General features: G+C 45.8%; 1 long non-coding RNA gene across 1 annotated transcript in view; it reads left to right on the top strand.

Annotated features, from left to right (window-relative positions):
* LOC135186626 (uncharacterized) overlaps positions 1-6,075 on the top strand; it is a 78,569-nt gene extending 72,494 nt beyond the window's left edge. The window contains exon 3 of the long non-coding RNA XR_010307063.1: positions 6,012-6,075. This is a non-coding gene — a long non-coding RNA (uncharacterized LOC135186626). The remainder of the gene's footprint in view (positions 1-6,011) is intronic.
* The last annotated feature ends 6,065 nt before the right edge of the window (positions 6,076-12,140 follow it).

Raw genomic sequence — 12,140 nt, 5'->3', positions numbered from 1 at the left:
TCACCTTGATTGCAATTACATGAATCAAAATAAGGTTCTAATCAAATAGTCCTTTATGATCCTTGTAAGCAAGATGCTAACAATTACACAGTACTGTAAATAGTAATCTAACTGATTATAATGACAGGTTCCAGTGTGATTATACCTCTCTTTTTCAAACAGATATTCTGTTATACTCTTCTGTGTAGAGACAATTGTATCTTGTATGACAAAAATAGTTGAGGGTTTTGCCATGTGTGTTGCTGGACCCTGCCAGTAGCTTGTTGATTTGGCTAAGTCCTTTGTTTTCTGTAGTGAAGATGGGGTACAAACAATAGAAGCAGTGTTTCATAGAATCATAGAATCAACCAGGTTGGAAGAGACCTCCAAAATCAACCAGTCCAACCTAGCACCCAGCCCTAGCCAGTCAACCAGACCATGGCACTAAGTGCCTCATCCACTCTTCTCCTGAACACCTCCAGGGATGGTGACTGCACCACCTCCCTGGGCAGCCCATTCCAATGCCAATCACTCTCTCTGCCAACAACTTCCTCCTAACATCCAGCCTAGACCTGCCCTGATTGCACAACTTGAGACTGTGTCCCCTTGTTCTATTGCTGGTTGCCTGGTAGAAGAGACCAACCTCCCTTTAGGTAGTTGTAGACAGCAATGAGGTCACCCCTAAGCCTCCTCTTCTCTAGGCTAAACAAGCCCAGCTCCCTCAGCTTCTCCTCATAGGGTTTGTGTTCATGCTGCTAAATAGTCACTTTACATGTAATCAAATCACTCCTGATCTGAGCCCATCAGTCTGAAAAATCACATTTTGGTGGTGGTGAGAAAACAACATGGAAACAAGAGACTGGGATGTTCTAAAGGATGACTCTGTAAGAGTGAAACGTGTTAAGTGTATGAAAATCAGAGAGGCAAGGAGAGATTTTGTATTTAGTTCCCACTAGAACAGATTATGTATCTTGTTATTGTTTCTCTGGTCAAGGAGGGCATGCTGCAGGAAAAGCTTTTCTTAATAGCATTTCAGGAAATTGGCTTCTTGCAGGGTAAGTCAGTGCAAACCATATTGCTGACTTGATAAGAGTGCTGCTTATGGCCAGCATATGAAAGGCATAGGAGTAAAGCAGAAAGGGGCAGCATGGAGATACATTTTATGACCCCCACAAAGTGTTGTATATAGTTTGCTCTCATGCACCATGATTTTCCATGCTGGAGAACAGGAGGCTCAGGGGTGACCTCATTGCTGTCTACAACTACCTGAAGGGAGGTTGTAGCCAGGTGGGAGTTGGTCTCTTCTCCCAGACAAGCAGCAATAGAACAAGGGGACACAGTCTCAAGTTGTGCCAGGGGAGGTCTAGGCTGGATATTAGGAGGAAGTTGTTGTCAGAGAGAGTGATTGGCATTGGAATGGGCTGCCCAGGGAGGTGGTGGATTGCCATCCTTGAAGGTGTTCAAGAAAAGCCTGGCTGAGGCACTTAGTGCCATGGTCTGGTTGACTGAATAGGGCTGAGTGATAGGTTTGACTGGATGATCCTGGAGGTCTCTTCCAGCCTGGTTGCTTCTATGATTTTGCACCCTCAGTAATTTGCAGATGATGCCAAGCTGGGTAGCTCTGTTGATCTGCTAGAGTGTAGGGAGGCTCTGCAGCAAGACCTGGACAGGTTAGACCAATGTTCCAAGGCTAACTGTATGAAGTTCGACAATGAAAGTGCCAGGTCCTCCACCTGGGTTGCAACAACCCTATGGTAAGCTATGGACTTGGGAATGCATGGTTAGGAAGCTGTGACTCAGAGAGAGACCTGGGATAGTTGGTTGATAGTCAACTGAACATGAGTCAGCAGTGCCCAGGTGGCCAAAAGCCAATGGCATCCTGGCTTCTATTAGAAATACTGTGGCCAGCAGGAACAGGGGAGTGATTTTCTCCCTACACTCAGCACTGGTGAGGTCACACCTCCAGTACTGTGTTCAGTTCTGGACCTCTTACCACAGGAAGGACATCGAGGTGCTGGAGCTTGTCCAGAGAAGGGCTGTGGGGCTGGTGAACGGCCTGGAGCACATGGCCCTATGAAGAGCATCTGAGGGAGCTGGAGTTGTTTGGTTTGGAGATGAGGAGGCTGAGGGGAGACCTCATCACTCTCTACCACTACCTGAAGGGAGGAGGCAGCCTCTTCTCCTTGGTGGCAAGTGACAGGACTAGAGGAAATGGTTCCAGGCTGTGCCAGGGGAGGTTTAAGCTGAATGTTAGGAAATATTTCTTCAGTGAAAGAGTTCTCAAACATTGGCATGGTCTGCCTAGGGCAGTGGTGGAGTCACCATCCCTGGAGGTGTTTAAAGCAGCATGTGGACTTGATGCTTAGGAACATGGTTTAACATTGACCCTTCAGTCCTGGGTCAAATGTTGGACTGGATGACCTTTGAGGTCTGTTTCAACCAGATGTTTTCTGTGATTTTGTGCTAGCATGGCACAAATGGTGCAGTGCCAGGAAACACAGAGCTCTTTGTTATATGCTACATGCAAGAACTACTGTGTTTTAAGCAAGTGAGTGAAAAGCAGAACTGTCTGTCTCTCTAGATGTTTCCATGAGTCTCTCCTTGCGTTTAAAACACAGCCTAGGCTATCATGGTGAGATTAAAGAGCTGCTACTTGCAGACATGTTCAAGTGTGGCTTGGAAATGCTAAATAAACTATTTCAATTGAAGCACAGCAAAGGATTTGCAATTTCAATTGAAAGATGGAAAAAATGTAGTGGAGTCTCTTCCAAAATGGGTGGCTTAAATGAGGAAGTGGCTAGAAGCTGGGACTGGAGTTCCAGAGAGATGGACTCTGTATCTACTGTGCACTGGCTGCATGGCAAATCTCTTCCTATCTTACTCACTCATTTCACTGTTGATGATCCTCAGTGTAGGGGCTAAATTTCCATGTGAGGATGGTGGTGTGGAGCATGGTAGGAGCTCTTTTCATTCGAGGCTTCTAGATGCAAAGACACTTTCAAGGATAAACTGTGACAATAACCAGAGTGCTTGAAGTTAATGTGAGAACTCATCCAACTGTGTGAGCAATTGGGGCTATCTGGAAAAGTGACAAGGAGGAGAATTTTCTGGTGAATGAAACTTGTGTTTATCCTGTGCCATCCAACTAAACAGCAAGATATAATACTGCTATCTGAAAGAAGAGGAGGGAAAGTGATCTTGAAGGGATTTTTCATTAATGGTTGGAGAGAGAGAGGAATTACTCATCCCTGCCTGCCCCCAGCATCTCCCTGTACTGCAACTAAAAACTATTCTCTTATGTGATAACTTAAAGGCTATGGTGTAGCCTTAAGTTATCACATAAACCTGGTGGAATAAACACTGCAAATAGGCAGTGTTTTCTACCTCTGGAACTGGCTGGGGAAGGAAGGATAAGACTGGATTCTTTGGTAAGGTATAACTGAAAATTGGGAGGCAAAGCTAAGAGGGCATCCTTAGCCAAAACCTTGCTGTCTGCTAAGGCAATACAACAAAGCAGTTTGCATGACTGGCAAGCACCAGAACAAGAGGACACAGCCTCAAGCTACACCAGGGGAGATTTAGGCTGGAGATGAGGAGAAAGTTCTTCCCTGAGAGAGTCATTGGACACTGGAATGGGCTGCCCGGGGAGGTGGTGGAGTTGCCGTCCCTGGGGCTGTTCAAGGCAGGATTGGACGTGGCACTTGGTGCCATGGTCTGGCCTTGAGCTCTGTGGTAAAGGGTTGGACTTGATGATCTGTGAGGTCTCTTCCAACCTTGGTGATACTGTGATACTGTGTGTGATACATCTGCAATAACTTACATGTCATTGCTTCAAATAGGCCTAAATGGGGACTCAAAATCATTTCCACTCCAGTTAAATTGAAAGTTCATCAGATGCAGGCAGGTGTTTTAATGTAAATATTCTGGCTTGACTGCATGTAGATTCCCAATATGTGTTCACACAACAGCATGGAGGACAGAGGATCCATACTCTAACTAGACCTCTCTGGAATGTTTCACGGCTGTAAATGACTTTTGGAAATCTTATTTGATAATGTCCTTTTTTTTGGTCTTTTATTCTCTGTGGAATCTGAGTGGATGGGAAACAGGGCTGGTGCAAATAGCTCCTGACACAGAAAAGACTGGAAATATTTCTCAGTGTCCAATGACTCTCTTAGTGAACTTTCTCCTCACCTCGAGCCTAAATCTCCCCTGGCACAGCCTGAGGCTGTGTCCTCTTGTTCTGGTGCTGGCCACCTGAGAGAAGAGAGCAACCTCCTCCTGGCCACAATCTCCCCTCAGGTAGTTGTAGACAGCAATAAGGTCTCCCCTGAGCCTCCTCTTCTCCAGGCTAACCAATCCCAGCTCCCTCAGCCTCTCCTCGTAGGGCTGTGCTCAAGGCCTCTCCCCAGCCTCATTGCCCTTCTCTGGACACGCTCAAGCATCTCAATGTCCCTCCTAAACTGGGGGGCCCAGAACTGAACACAGCACTCAAGGTGTGGTCTAACCAGTGCAGAGTCCAGGGGCAGAATGACCTCCCTGCTCCTGCTGGCCACACCATTCCTGATGCAGGCCAGGATGCCACTGGCTCTCTTGGCCACCTGGGCACACTGCTGGCTCATGTTCAGGTGGGTATCAATCAGCACCCGCAGATCCCTCTCTGTCTGGCTGCTCTCCAGCCACTCTGACCCCAGCCTGTATCTCTGCATGGGGTTGCTGTGGTCCAAACAATAAAGGATGCTGTGACCACAGTCTTTTTCTTTCGCTGCTGCTTAGGCCAGGATGTTGCATCCCTCCAAACACACAGGCAATTCCAACTTGTGTCTTGCAGGTTGATTGGTGAGATTTATATAGATCTGTGGTTGGAAATAGAGCTGTTTAAAATTCTCCACCATCAATATGTGGCTACATTTATTTGACTGATTCTGTAATTAAATGGATTTAGGTGGATTACAGACAAATTACTCTGTGAAGTGGCAAGGAAATGGCCAGTTAAAACTGAATTATATCACAGCCTCAGTGGTATGTTATGAGCTGCTTTGTGAAAACTGGAGACCAATTAAGATTTAAAAAGTGGTGTTGACAGCAATTGGGTTTTTCTGGAATTTGCAGCTGCTCATTGCCTTGCCATTTAAGGATCTCTCTTTGTTTAGGTGTCTAATTGAATTTTGTGGATTCATAGAGTCATAGAATAGTTTGGGTTGCAAGAGATCTTAAAGATCATCTAGCACCAAAGCTCCTGTCGTGGGCAGGGACGCCTTCCACTAGGACAGAGTGCTCAAGGCCTCATCCAACCTGCCCATGAACACCTCCAGGGAGGGGGCATCTACAACCTCCCTATGAAACCTGGTTTTGTGTCTCACCACTCTCACAGTAAGGAATTTCTTCCTAACATCCAGTCTAAATCTACCCTGCTCAAGATTCAACCCATTCCCTCTCAACCTATTGCTACAAGCCCTTGTGAAAAACCTCTCCAAGTGGAAGGCCACTCTAAGATCTCCCTGGAGCCTTCCCTTCTCCAGGCTGAACAGCTTCACCTCTCGCAGCCTGTGCCATAGGGGAGGTGTTGCAACCCTCTGGTCATCTTTGTGGGCTGCCTCTGGACCCACTGTAGCAGTTCAGTGTCCTCCTTATACTGGGATACCAGACAGAACCCCATGCAGTACTCCAGGTGAGGTCTCATGAGTACAGAGCTGAGGGGGAGAATTCGTCTTGCTTGTCCTGCTGGTGACATTTGCATTTTGAGAGTCTACATCTGGGCACACATTTATGATAACAAACAATCACAATTTAAGAAAGGTTTAATTTAAATAGGAAAGAGTGAAGCTTGAGGTTAAAGCTGGCTCAAGAAAATAGGTAAAGTAGAAAGTGTAAAGCAAATCATGAGTAAAGAGTGTTTTTAAGAAGGGTCTGGATTTTCTGAATTTGAAGTGTAATGCATGCAAGTTTGGGATGTAGTTTAGAATTTTGGGGTTCTTTATAAGGGATAATAAAATGTGTGCTATTGATTAAATGGATTTAACTCCAAATAGGCTTGAAATGAAGAGTTCAGTGATATCCAGTTCTGCATACACTGCATCCAGTTCTGGAGCCACCATTACAAGAGGGATGTAGGACATGCTGGAGCATGTACAGAGAAGGGGCACTGGGATGGTCAGAGGGCTGGAGCAGCTCTCCTACAAGGACAGACTGAAAGAGTTGGGGCTGTGCAGTCTGGAGAAGAGGAGGCTCCCAGGTGACCTTCTTGTAGCCTTTCAGTATCTGAAGGGACCTACAAAAAAGTTGGGGAGGGACTCTCATGGAAGGGAGCAGAGCCCTATTGCAAAGGGACTTTTTAAGACATCAGGGAGTGATAGGACTGGGGGGAATGGAACAAAGCTGGAGATGGATAGGTTCAGACTGGAGGTGAGGAGAGGGAGTTGTTCACCATGAGGATGGCGAGAGGCTGGAATTGGTTACCCAGGGAGAAGGCAATTGAGGTCCTGTTCCTGGAGGTGTTTAAGTCCAGGCTGCATGGGACTGTGGCCAGCGTGATCAGGGGTAAGATGTCCCTGCCCATAGCGGGGGTTTGCAACTAGGTGATCCTTGTGGTCCCTTCCAACCCTGACTGATTCTATGATTGATTTATTTTTATCATCTATGCAGCAAGAGTTCATTCAAAGCATATTTGTCCTCCCTATCCCTGGAGAGCTAAGAGGACATGTTCTTCTCCTAGATATGTCTGAAAGATCTTTTTTTTGGCAGCATGGGCACCTTTTCACAGTGTTGTTTTGAACTCTTAGTTCACTGGTTAACCAGATTGGAGAAAATCATGATGTAGAGAAATTTAGTGATAGAAAACAGATCTGCAGTAAGATTAAAGGCTTGAGAGGCACAGCTGTTTGCTGTACTGATAACCCAAAAGCTTTAAATTCCCTGATTTAAACAGGATCAGTATGTTACATCTGCTCCAGAAGATGCTTTTTTCCCCCCCCTCCCAGCATGTGAACTAGAAACACAGTTTTGCAGGGCTGAAAACAAAGATACTCTTATTGACAGGTTTCTTTTAATTATTGCTTATTTATACCTTGACCCAATTTGCTACTCTGTCAGAACAATAGAAGGGCTAGTGTAAGGCAGGAGCATATTTTAATCTGAACTGTATCTTGAGGTATTTTGAACTTAATACAATGATCACCACATAAAACAGTCTGGGCACTGATGTAATCTGCTGTGTCACAAAAGCTTGGTTTGTTCTTGGCTGTGGCTGAGGGAGATGCTGCTACCCAGGGTGCTTGCAGCTCTTTGCACGGCTCACAGAGTCACAGAATGTTAGGGGTTGGAAAGGACCTTGAAAAATCATCTAGTCTAACCCCCCCTGCCAGAGCAGGATCACCTAGAGTGGGTCACATAGGAATGCATCCAGGCAGGCTTTGATTATCTCCAGAGAAGCAGATTCCACAACCTCCCCTGGCAGCCTGTTCCAGTGTTCTATCACCCTCACAATGACAAAAACATTTCCTCATGTTTACATGGAACTTCCTATGCCTCAGCTTCCATCCATTGCCTCTTGTCCTGTCACTGGGCTTCACCAAGCAGAGCCTGACTCCATCCTCTTGGCACTCACTCTTTACATAGTTATAGAGATTAATGAGGTTGACCCTTAATCTCTTCTTCTCTAAGATAAAGAGACACAGCTTGTAGGGTTTGTTCAGTTGTACACCTCAGGTCTGCCCCCTGATCACTTGGTGCCATGGTCTAGCCTTGAGCTCTGTGGTAAAGGGTTGGACTCAATGATCTATGAGGTCTCTTCCAACCTTGGTGATACTGTGATACTAGTGAGTGGGCAGGTAACTTAAATGGGAATTGCAAATACCTGGCACATATTACATTTTGTCCGTGGTGAAACCTGGGATAAACACTGCATAATGTGACTTATGACTTTGATTTCATCATCTGCTTGAGGCATCTCAGTTCTGTGAGCCACCTAAAGTATGGATCAAGAACCATGTGCTCCTCATGGCTCTCCAAGATGAGTTCTTCTGTTTTAATGAAATACTTCAGTGATGACATAGAAAAACAATGATATCAAAAAGGAAATAGTTTCCCTGAGGGTTCTTTCTGTTGCTACCAAATGCTTTGTAAGCCATCACTAGGAGAGCAGTGCCAGGATAACGTATAGAGCTAATAGATGGGGAGGAACACTGGTCAGGCCACACCTTGAGTGCTGTGTCCAGTTCTGGGCACCCCAATTCAAGAGAGATGTTGAGGTGCTGGAAGGTGTCCAGAGAAGGGCGACAAAGCTGGTGAGGGACCTGGAACACAAACCCTATGAGGAGAGGCTGAGGGAGCTGGGGGTGTGCAGCCTGCAGAAGAGGAGGCTCAGGGCAGACCTCATTGCTATCTACAACTACCTGAAGGGACATTGTAGCCAGTGGGGGTTGGTCTCTTCTCTCAGGCAACCAGCAATAGAACAAGGGGACACAGTCTCAAGTTGTGCCAGGGAAAGTATAAGCTGGATGTTAGGAGGAAGTTGTTGGCAGAGAGAGTGATTGGCGTTGGAATGGGCTGCCCAGGGAGGTGGTGGAGTCACTGTCCCTGGAGGTGTTGAAGCAAAGCCTGGCTGAGGCACTTAGTGCCATGGTGTAGTTGACTGGCTAGGGCTGGGTGCTAGGTTGGACTGGATGATCCTGGAGTTCTCTTCCAACCTGGTTGATTCTATGATGGAGCTGGAAAAGAGAGCATTGGGGTTCTAAAGAATATCTGTCTCACCACATTTTGATTTCAAAGTGAATTTCTTTGTTAAGTCTTGGCCAGTATGGTCAGATTCATTCAGGGCAATTAAGAAAACAAAATATTTTGAGTGGTTGAGTTAATTAGCACGATAGGTTCTTGTGTGCTAGCTGTTGAGATAGCTTAGAATCCTTTAGCTCCATTCTTAGAAATGGGAAAAGACTTAGAGCATTGCACATCATTTTAAGCTCATAATAATTTGACTAACAAAAGTGGTACATAAACTCCTAAGTGCTTATGAAAATTTGATGCTAATTCTCACTAAAAGCCAACAGGAATTAGAATCTCAAATGGCAAAGTAACTTCTGAAAAGGATATGTTGCTACTTCATCTGTCCAGGAAGCTATGTCTCATTTAGGGACTTGGTTTCACACTAAGAAGATCAGAAGCTGTGGATTTTCACTTGGAGGACTGCTCATACCAGTCCTCATCTCTTGCAAGATTTCACACATGAGGTTGGAAGGTGAACATCCAGTGAAAATTTCCTTTTTGTTTTCAGTGAAATCTTACTTCAGTTAAAGTAAGAGAGTCCATCTGTCAAGTGTTGCCTCATATCACAGGCTTTTTAGGACGAATGGGCCTCTGTCAATCATCAAAAAGTTCCAAGGAACCACTGTTTATCATTATTGTTGTAATCAGACCCAAACCATAATGGTCATTGTGGCTTCAGATACTTAGAAACATTTATCAAATCCTCTCCAAGTCTTCTCTTCTCCAGACTAAACAGCCCCAGGTCCCTCAGCCTCTCCTCATCAGCCATGCCCTCCTGTCCCCTCATCATCCTCCTAGCCCTCTGCTGGGTCCTCTCCAGCACATCCCTGTCCGTTTTCAGCTGGGGAGCCCAAAGCTGAACACAGTATTCAAGATGAGGTCTCAGCAGGGCAGAGTGGAGGGGGAGGAGAACCTCCCTTGATCTGCTGGACACACTCCTCCTAATACACCCCAGGATGCCATTGGCCTTCTTGGCCACAAGGGCACATTGCTGTGCCATGGGGAACTTGTTAGCCACCAGGACCCCCAGGTCCCTCCCCACAGGGCTGCTCTCCAGCAGATCACCTCCCAGCCTGTACTGGTGGAGTTGGTTATTCCTGCCCAGACGCAGGACTCTGCACTTGTCCTTGTTCCAGCTCAAAGCCATTCCCTCTCACCCTATGACTACCCTGTTTCACACAGGAGAGCACAGTCAGGGGTCTTGGAGGCATGGGCACTCTACACTTGCCAGGGAGAGCCTCCATGACTATGCAGTGCATGCAAGCTGAATCACAGAAGGTTCCACATGAGCATAAGGAAAAATATTTTCACTGTGAGGGTGACAAGCATTGGAGCAGGCTGTCCAGAGAGATTGTGGAGTCTCCTTCTCTGGAGAGTGGAGACATGTTCCTGTGTGACCTACTCTAGGTGATCCTGCTCTGGCAAGGGGGTTGGACTCAATGGTCTTTTGCTGTCCTTTCCAACCCCTAACAGTCTTTGATTCTGTGATATGCTGCCTGTGTGCTACTTTTCTGTTCTGCCCTGCCTGAGGTGTTAGTGTCTTGTCCCTGGTGTCCAGAATAAGGGACTAGGGGTATAAATATGAAGAATGGTGAAGAAGAGGCCAGAACAAACCAGCAGAGTGCAAAGGATGAGGTCCCACCTTACCTAATACTTTTTGCTTCCATTTCCAGTAGTGGTGCAAGTTAAAGCTGCTTCAGTCAAAGCTGATGATACCACCCCTCTGTCCTCTAAAGTTTGAAGGGTCATCTGGTATTTTCCCTTGTTGCACTTGGAATGCTCTAGTTAGTACATTTATTGTGTCTTTATAATCCAAACCAAAGAGAGGTAGGAAGATATCTGCCTGGACACAATCCAGACTTGAATTAATAACATTCTTCTTCTATCCCGTTGCCCATGGTGAACTCTATTAAGGGTAGCATAGTATAAAACTTCTCTCAACACTCATTTGGGGATACCTGTATCTCAGCAGCAGGTGAAGAAGCATATCAAATGTTTGCAATGATTGAGAAAGAAATAGAGAGCAAGACTGAAAATGTCACTATGGTGCTATGTAGATCTAGGATTCACACATGCTTTGGTTATTCTGTGCTGTTCCCCTCATTTTTAAAAGTCCAGTTCTGGGCTCCTCAATTCAAGAGAGATGCTGAGGTGCTGGAAGGTGTCCAGAGAAGGGCCACGAGGATAATCAGAGGGCTGGAGCAGCTCTCCTATGAGGGCAGACTTGAAAGAGTTGAGGCTGTTCAGTCTGGAGAAGAGGATGTTCTGAGGTGACCTTCTTGTGGTTTTCCAGTATCTGAAGGGGGCCTACAAAAAAGCTGGGGAGGGACTTTTTAGGACATCAGGGAGTGACAGGACTGGGGGGAATGGAGCAAAGCTGGAGATGGGTAGGTTCAGGCTGGATGCAAGGAGGAAGTTGTTGAGCATGAGAGTGGTGAGAGGCTGGAATGGGTTGCCCAGGGAGGTGGTTGAGGCCCCGTCCCTGGAGATGTTTAAGGTCAGGCTTAATGAGGCTGTGGGCAGCCTGCTCTAGAGCAGAGTGTCCCTGCCCATGGCAGGGAGCTTAGAACTGGCTGATCCTTGTGGTCCCTTCCAACCCTGACTGATTCTGTGACTATGGTTAATGTAAGGTGTTATCTCCTCTGCTTCCTGAATGCCAGGAGCATATATACTTTTAATGGCTTGGGTTAGACTATTGTGAGACCTGACTTTTTCATGATAGAAATTATCTCTCTTCAGCTTTCCAAAATTTTTCACCAGCTCCACTTCTCTTTATGTGTGTGTAAGTCACACAGCATCACAGTATCACCAAGATTGGAAGAGACCTCATAGATCAAGGCATGACAAGATGCAAAGAATGATCTCCTGATCTTATGGAAATCAATGAAAACGTTCTATTGCTTGCAAGGATTTTTATGCTTCACTCACATATCTCTCTCTTACACCAAATAATTACATTATTTGGCCAGTGATTCCCTGTAGTTTGCTTGTTCCTGGGATCTTTTTCTGGTTCTTTGTCATTCTCTCTCATTTAATGAGTCCTAAAAGTAGGTTTATACATTTTATAGCTTGTCCTGTGTCTTTTTGGGGACTCTTTAATCCAGCTATGACCCAGATAGCATAAGATTTAGGTAGGAGATCAGTTTCAAAAGCAAGCTCAATTAGTAAAGGTCCAGGTTACCCATCTTTTACATGAGGGGAGGACAGATCCTAAGGAGGCAGTTGTAGAGCTGGAGAAAGGTGATGATACTGTTCAGGTTTGGGTCTGACCTCTTCAGGCCTTCCAAAAGGTCCTTTGTGTTGCTTTGAATACTACAAACATATATGTGAAAAGGCAGGTTTGGGCCCTAAGTATCTAAAGGTCACTTGCCAAAAGAGTGATGTTAAGTCTTTTAGAA

This window comes from Pogoniulus pusillus, chromosome 25 (genome assembly GCF_015220805.1).
Source record: "Pogoniulus pusillus isolate bPogPus1 chromosome 25, bPogPus1.pri, whole genome shotgun sequence".
In the NCBI taxonomy this organism is placed as follows: domain Eukaryota; kingdom Metazoa; phylum Chordata; class Aves; order Piciformes; family Lybiidae; genus Pogoniulus; species Pogoniulus pusillus.
Note: the sequence above shows the minus strand (reverse complement) of the source record. Positions and strands in the feature narration are given on the sequence as shown.